Source organism: Schistocerca serialis, chromosome 9, assembly GCF_023864345.2.
Source record: "Schistocerca serialis cubense isolate TAMUIC-IGC-003099 chromosome 9, iqSchSeri2.2, whole genome shotgun sequence".
NCBI classification, from domain to species: domain Eukaryota; kingdom Metazoa; phylum Arthropoda; class Insecta; order Orthoptera; family Acrididae; genus Schistocerca; species Schistocerca serialis.
In genome coordinates this window covers 160,181,617-160,190,146 of record NC_064646.1, presented here as the reverse complement: position 1 = coordinate 160,190,146, position 8,530 = coordinate 160,181,617, and positions in this window count along the sequence as shown.

Genomic DNA, 8,530 nt, shown 5'->3' with positions numbered 1-8,530 from the left:
GCTGACACGAACTTCTTATACGAAATTGTGTGGCAACACTTTTGGATTAGGTCAAACTGAGTTTATAAGTCAGTCTACCATGGTTACTTTTTTTTTTCGACCAACCTACACTACTGGCCATTAAAATTGCTACACCAAGAAGAAATGCAGATGATTAATAGGTATTCGTTGGACAAATATATTATACTAGATCAGACATGTGATTACATTTTCACGCGATTTGGGTGCATAGATCCTGAGAAATCAGTATACAGAACAACCACCTCTGGGCGTAATAACGGCCTTGATACGCCTGGGCATTGAGTCAAACAGAGCTTGGAAGGCACGTACAGGTACAGCTGTCCATGTAACTTCAACACGATACCACAGTTCATCAAGAGTAGTGACTGGCGTATTGTGACGAGCCAGTTGCTCGGCCACCATTGACCACACGTTTTCAATTCGTGAGACATCTGGGGAATGTGCTGGCCAGGGCAGCAATCGAACATTTCCTGTATCCAGAAAGGCCCGTACAGCACCTGCAACATTCATTATCCTGCTGAAATGTAGGGTTTCGGAGGGATCGAATGAAGGGTAGGTTCAAAATGGCTCTGAGCATTATGGGACTTAACATCTGTGGTCATCAGTCCCCTAGAACTTAGAACTACTTAAACCTAACTAACCTAAAGACATCACACACATCCATGCCCGAGGCAGGATTCGAACCTGCGACCGTAGCAGTCGCGCGAATGAAGGGTAGAGCCACAGGTCTTAACACATGTGAAATGTAACGTCCACTTTTCAAAGTGCCGTCAGTGAGAACAAGAGGTGACCGAGACATGTAACCAGTGGCACCCCATTCCATCACGCCGGGAGATACGCCAGTATGGCGATGACGAATACACGCTTCCAATGTCCGTTCACCGGGATGTCGCCAAACACGGATGCGACCATCATGATGCTGTAAACAGAACCTGGATTCATCCGAAAAAAAGACGTTTTGTATTTCTTGCACCCAGGTTCGCCGTTAAGTACACCATCGCAGGCGCTCCTGTCTGTGATGCAGCGTCAAGGGTAAACGCAGCCACGGTCTCCCAGCTGACAGTCCATGCTGCTGCAAACGTCGTCGAACTGTTCGTGCAGATGGTTGTTGTCTTGTAAACGTCTCCATCCGTTGACACAGGAATCGAGACGTGGTTTCACCATACGTTACAGCCATGCGGATAAGATGCCTGTCATATCGACTGCTAGTGATACGAGGCCGTTGGGATCCAGCACGGCGTTCCGTATTACCCTCCTGAACCCACCGATTCCATATTCTGCTTTATCAAAGTCGGAAACATGATGGTATGCATTTCTCCTCCTTACACGAGGCATCACATCAACGTTTCACCAGGCAACGCCGGTCAACTGGTGTTTGTGTATGAGAAATCGGTTGGAAACTTTCCTCATGTCCGCATGTTGTAGGAGTCGCCAACGGCGCCAACCTTGTGTGAATGCTCTGAAAAGCGAATGATTTGCATATCACAGCATCTTCTTACTGTCGGTTAAATTTCTCGTCTGTAGCACGTCAGCTTCGTCGTGTAGCAATATTAATGGCCAGTAGTGTATGATGGATGACGTAATCCAGCACTCGAATGCCTGTAAGTAGTGACATAGGACATGACATTGTTACCACCAGTTACGCTGCGGTCTTAGCTGGTATCGTAATAACTGAACTAGCTTACCTATTACGTGGTTCAATACTGGCCACCCTACTAAGCCTAGCAACCAGGTTCCTTTTCGTCAATTAGAGCATCCAAAAGTTATCTCTGGAATTTGATACCTGGATAAGAATTAGGAGATGGGAAGTGATATCAGCGATTGTATCCATCCGTGGCCACAGATAATAATAGTAAACCTAGTATTAATAATCCTATCAATTTTATTCATATGTGGATCGCTTTTACGAGGATACTGGAATAGTAGTACATATTAAGTACTCTCTTGTTTGAAATTAACTGGATTTAGATTTTTCGGTGGTAATCTGAACAAAAGACGTTGGTTTACTTCGAGAGAGAGTAGCTGTCCGACATGGTCGGACAATGTAATTTGGAATAAACTGCCTGATCCAGGAAGCAGAAGCCCATCACGGTGCCTCACTCGCCACACAGGTCGTCCTCGCACGGGCAGACTGAAACGGAAAGCGACGGCCAGGCGGTCTATATCCCAACTGGCCGCCGACTAGGTGACAACGTTGTCGGCCACACGGGGCAACACCGTAATGAGGAACTGCAGATTGCGTTTGCAAGTGTGGCGGAGTGGGAGTATGGTTTGTCACACCCGAGTATCTTTTGATTACATCCGGTATATCGAGCACAGATTGAAGCTCAGAGGAAGACGTGGTTCTCCATTACTATTACACGTGAACTAGAAAACGAAAGAAATGACCATTGTCCAAAGAAGTGCAAACTGCAGGCTGTATATAGCAGCCAAGGAGCTGTAACAGACATATGCAACAATCATAGCTCTTTGTAGAATGACTTAACAGTATTACTGTGTTTTGGCGGAACTTCTTCCACCACTGCGACAGCAAATAGTTTTTTTTTTTTATTTAAACTCATATTGTGGTATGGTTATTTGTGCTTGTTAATTAATTTGCATGTGTCCACCATTGCCTTTGCATATGTAGGAGAATTGTGGCTTTACACAGTAGGTTTACACATAATAATTTAATTTAGGGCCGGCCGCGGTGGTCTCGCGGTTCTAGGCGCTCAGTCCGGAACCGCGCGACTGCTACGCTCGCAGGTTCGAATCCTGCCTCGGGCATGGATGTGTGTGGTGTCCTTAGGTTAGTTAGGTTTAAGTAGTTCTAAGTTCTATGGGACTGATGACCATAGATGTTAAGTCCCATAGTGCTCAGAGCCATTTGAACCATTTTTTTTTTAATTTAGGGAATGACAAAGGCTACTAGCCACACAAAAGAATCCTGTCGGTATGATTTACACTTTTTTGTGCGTTTGCTTACATTGAAGTACCAGTAATTTTATTTTGAACAATATATGTACAGTACGTTATAAATACACTACTGGCCATTAAAATTGATACACCACGAAGATGGCGTGTTGCAGACGCGAAATTTAGCCGACAGGAAGAGGATGCTGTGATACGCAAATGATTAGCTTTTCAGAGCATTCAGTGATACCTACAACGAGCTGACATGAGGAACGTTTCCAACAGATTTCTCATACACAAACATCAGTTGACTGGCGTTGTCTTGTGAAACGTTGTTGTGATGCTTCGTGTAAGGGGGAGAAATGCATATCACCACGTTTACGACTTTGATAAAGGTCGGATAGTATCCTATCGCGATTGCGGTTTGTCGTATCGCGACATTGCTGCTCTCGTTAATCGAGATCCAATGACTGTTAGCAGAATATGGAATCGGTGGGTCAGTATGAACCCATATTACTCTAACGCAACACTATGGCTGAGGTCGGTGAACTAACAAATGAACAGCAAAAAGAAAAAAAAAATATCCAGTTTGGTAAGGTACTTTCATTACAGCAATTATGCGAAGTTACAAGTCCCTTTATCAGAATTCTAGTAGATCATGCGTTGGCGACTACTTTCGAAGAACCCGGCACTACAGCCACGAGCGGAACAGTTACGCTTGTATGAAGCTATAATTCTACGCTGCTACAGTACTGCTATAATGTGCCGCGTATGACTTTTACTCTGTGACACATGGGACTTCAGAGCACTACGCCAGGACTGTCTTGGATTTGATGATCTGATATTCCCCAAGGCTCACAATGATATAAACTCGCCGTTGCAACCAAGAGGTCATAAGCGATAAACTAATTAGTAAACTGAGGCAGTAAATATCTAATCAAAATCGTCCCAATTATCGACATGTCACTGAGTGACGCCGTATTGCAAGATGGTGTACATTTATGTGAAACAGAGCATGGGGAAAGGATGGGAAAGTCATGAGTTAGAATTCGTGACTTCCAGCTATAACAGTGCGTTGTGGTAGTACAATAACGAAACTTGTGAAATTTTACCGGATCTGGATATATGTCCATTCTGTCGGACATGAAGCATGCATCAACCTGAGAATCTAAGTTGGCCGGAAAGCGTGTCTAGATGACCGATGCGGTTAAGGCAACGGAACAGGAGCGGAGCAGTCCGGAACCACGCGACTCCTACGGTCGCAGGTTCGAATCCTGCCTCGGGTATGGATGTGTGTGATGTCCTTAGGTTAGTTAGGTTTAATTAGTTCTAAGTTCTAGGGGACTGATGACCACAGATGTTAAGTCCCATAGCGCTCAGAGCCATTTGAACCAGGAGCGGAGCATCCAGGTTCGAGTCCCAGTGTGGCACAAATAACTTTCGGTATGACGTTACGTCAATGTCCTCTGCGATTGGAAGGTACGAATTCTCCCCCATCCTTTTCCTTTCTTTTTCCTTCATCTACTTAATATATATCTACCAGTCGGGTCATCGTGAGTGGTGTGTGTTCTGTGGACATACCTGACAGATTAAGCACCACTCAAATATATGAAAGGCAATCAAAATATTCTTTATCAACAGAAGTCAGAAACGCTGTCTGTTCGACTGTACTTGATTAGATGCTGTGAATAGGACATGAGCAAAAACAAAGCTTATTATCCTTTTTTTTTTAGTAGAGGTGGAGCCCCTCCACGCCCACAGCGGCATGATGACCAACACAAAAGGTCTACTGCCATCTGTGCAGAAGGGTTAGTTTTCACTAAAGTGAGGTGTGGCAGGATGTGGGTACTGCGATGTTTGCGTACGCCTGGTTAAGGTTAACCATTAATATGTGCTCATCGGGAGATAGATTGGGTCGAAGTCGAACGAATGGTAGCGGTCTGAAGGGCAGAGGAAAAAAAGTGCCAAGGCAAGAGCCAAGGGAAAAAAACATCTACGATAGTTAGGTCGGGTGGTAAGAGCAGTAGCGGATGTCTTGTTGCCTGAGATAGGTCGTGCAAGGTGTAACATCATAGATTAAGGGTCGACCTACGACAGCAATCGCACAACTAGCGTAAGGGCCGCTAGACGCCGCCGCGAGCGCTAAGAGTGTATTGCGATCGCAGGCGCCCGTGTTGTGTACGGGCCGCGAGGTGCCGCCACGAGCCTTTATGTAAGTGCCGACGGAGTTCGGCCAGCTCTCATTTTGTTGGCATCTGATTTTTGCCTGTTCTCTTATTTGCTTGGTTGCTTAGCTCTTATTCGTTTATGGCTCATGTTATTGTGCTCTCTTTCAGCCATTCTGATTGTTTTCATTTACTCCCAATTGAGAAGTATTCATTTTGGCATTTGACTTTTGCATATTTCTCATTTTGCTAATAATATGCTCCTTAGCTTTTTACAGTTGAATTGATTAACATAGTCTCATGAACTGTTTGTTCATTTCAGCCTGTTCATATTTTGGAGTTCTTGAAATACTGTAATAATTATCGGAAGCATTTCTTAAAAAAAAAATGGTTCAAATGGCTCAGAGTACTATGGGACTTAACATCTAAGGTCATCAGTCCCCTAGAACTTAGAACTACTTACACCTAACTAACCTAAAGACATCACACACATCCATGCCCGAGGCAGGATTCGAACCTGCGACCGTAGCGGTCGCGCGGTTCCAGACTGAAGCGCCTAGAACCGCTCGGCCGCACCGGCCGGCAAGCATTTCTTCCCTTAACCTTGTGTCACGTATTCTCGATGTAGGATTTGTTCTGTGACACAGGTGTAAGGTTTTGAATGTAAATTATATACGAAACTGTGCTTTAAAAGAAATTTATTTTTCAGTTTGTACTACATCAGACGACAATTTTGTGTTATGAGGGAGAAATTTGAGGGGCGAACCCATAGAAACAGTCGTAAGTTATCCCCTTTGAAAATAAAAATTTGTGTGACACTGAAAGACGTGACACTGTAGGCACAGGAAATATACAGGGCTATTACAAATGATTGAAGCGATTTCATAAATTCACTGTAGCTCCATTCATTGACATATGGTCACGACACACTACAGATACGTAGAAAAACTCATAAAGTTTTGTTCGGCTGAAGCCGCACTTCAGGTGAGAGACAAAATGGCGACAGGAGCCGAGAAAGCGTATGTCGTGCTTGAAATGCACTCACATCAGTCAGTCATAACAGTGCAAAGACACTTCAGGACGAAGATCAACAAAGATCCACCAGCTGCTAACTCCATTCGGCAATGGTATGCGCAGTTTAAAGCTTCTGGATGCCTCTGTAAGGGGAAATCAACGGGTCGGCCTGCAGTGACCGAAGAAACGGTTGAACGCGTGCGGGCAAGTTTCACGCGTAGCCCGCGGAAGTCGACGAATAAAGCAAGCAGGGAGCTAAACGTACCACAGCCGACGGTTTGGAAAATCTTACGGAAAAGGCTAAAGCAGAAGCCTTACCGTTTACAATTGCTGCAAGCACTGACACCCGATGACAATGTCAAACGCTTTGAATTTTCGGCGCAATTCGCAATTCACCAAAAGTTAACGTGTTTTGTGTAATCTCACGGTTTAAAGTTTACGGCCCCTTTTTCTTCTGCGAAAAAAACGTTACAGAACACGTGTATCTGGACATGCTGGAAAATTTGCTCATGCCACAACTGGAGACCGACAGCGCCGACTTCATCTTTCGACAGGATGGTGCTCCACCGCACTTCCATCATGGTGTTCGGCATTTCTTAAACAGGAGATTGGAAAACCGATGGATCGGTCGTGGTGGAGATCATGATCAGCGATTCATGTCATGGCCTCCACGCTATTCCGACTTAACCCCATGCGATTTCTTTCTGTGGGGTTATGTGAAAGATCCAGTGTTTAAACCTCCTCTACCAAGAAACGTGCCAGAACTACGAGCTCGCATCAACGATGCTTTCGAACTCATTGATGGGGACATGCTGCGCCGAGTGTGGGAGGAACTTGATTATCGGCTTGATGTCTGCCGAATCACTAAAGGGGCACATATCGAACATTTGTGAATGCCTAAAAAAACTTTTTGAGTTTTTGTATGTGTGTGCAAATCATTGTGAAAATATCTCAAATAATAAACTTATTGTGGAGCTGTGAAATCGCTTCAATCATTTGTAATAACCCTGTATATATATATAAAATTATACGTCACATAGGGTAGGCTTCGTTAGTAGTGGGTATCATGCATGTCGACACCTTTGACGTTGTGCGGTGGTGTTGCTCGGAGGCTGCCGCTGGGTGCCGGTGTAGAGCTCTCGTTCAGCGTCAGCAACCTGCAAGAGTTAGGTTTATTATCGTTTTTGTGTCCGATAGGTCATATATCGGCTGCACAGGGTAGGGCGATGTTGGCGAATTGCTTGTGCGTCAGTGGGCGAGCTCGTCGGGTTCCCTGCTGTGGCTTGTTGGTCGGCTCTAATAGCAGCTGGTAATTACCAGTCAGTGTTGCTGATATGCAGGGGCTTGCCGACGGTTGTCGCTTGTTTGTGTATGTTAGTTTACCATAGGTTGATATGCCCTACCTAGTAGTGTCTTTGGCCACTTGTGCTTCCATAGAAGCACGTCTGACATCTTCCAACACCTGGTGCGTTCTCGCTGAACAATGGCTTGTCACACCTACTTCTAACTCTTCTGGGCAGTGAATTCAGACAATGCACGACGTCGTCACTCGATGAAACTTGGGCCATACACGGAAAGAACTGCTACAGTAGAGTACAGAAAGTAACTCAAAGATATGCGCAGTGAGAACTAAAGTGATAAGGCAATAATTACACTTAAGGCATCATTTTTTTATGGTGGTCTCCTGGATATAACAAAGGACAGGAGATGGTTCTTGATAGAGTGTGTGACTACGGCGAACGGCGTTGCATGATCTGCAATGTGCTCCCGTGCTGAACACAAGTTGGTGAGATGTTCTTGCGGTAGTGAATTCCATTCGTCCTGGCTGGGTGATGGTAACTGCAAGTGTTCTGCAACGCATCTCTCCAACGCATCCCACACATGCTCAGTGGGATTTAAGTCGAAGGAACGGGCAGGCCAGTCCATTGGGCAAATATTGTCTCCTTTCAAAAGTTCCTCCATCAGCACTGTTCGATAAAGCATTGTCATGCGTAAAAATGTACTCAGGGCCGAATTAGAACCCACCCTGAAAATACGCACATGGAGAAGGAGTACACATCGCAATCGGTGAGTGTGTGAAGTTCAAAGATTTGGAGATCACTGCGCCCCTCAACATTATATCTCCCCACACAATAATATCTGGACCATCAAAAAGATAATGTTTGATAATGTTCTTGGGTGCATCGTATGGTCCACTTCTCGACTTACGAGGGTACCTCCGGAATCACTATTCAGACTGAATCTACTCTCATCCGAGAAGAGCACACGACACCACTCCTTCATATTCCAGTCCCTATGTTCTTGGCAGATCGTGAGACCGACATGCAGGTGTCGATGGAACAAAACACTCTGGTCGTTGAGCAAAGAGCCCACACCAGTGTATTCGCCATGTGACTGTGGAGCGTCGGACTGCCTGCTTTGCTCTCCTGTTAAATGCG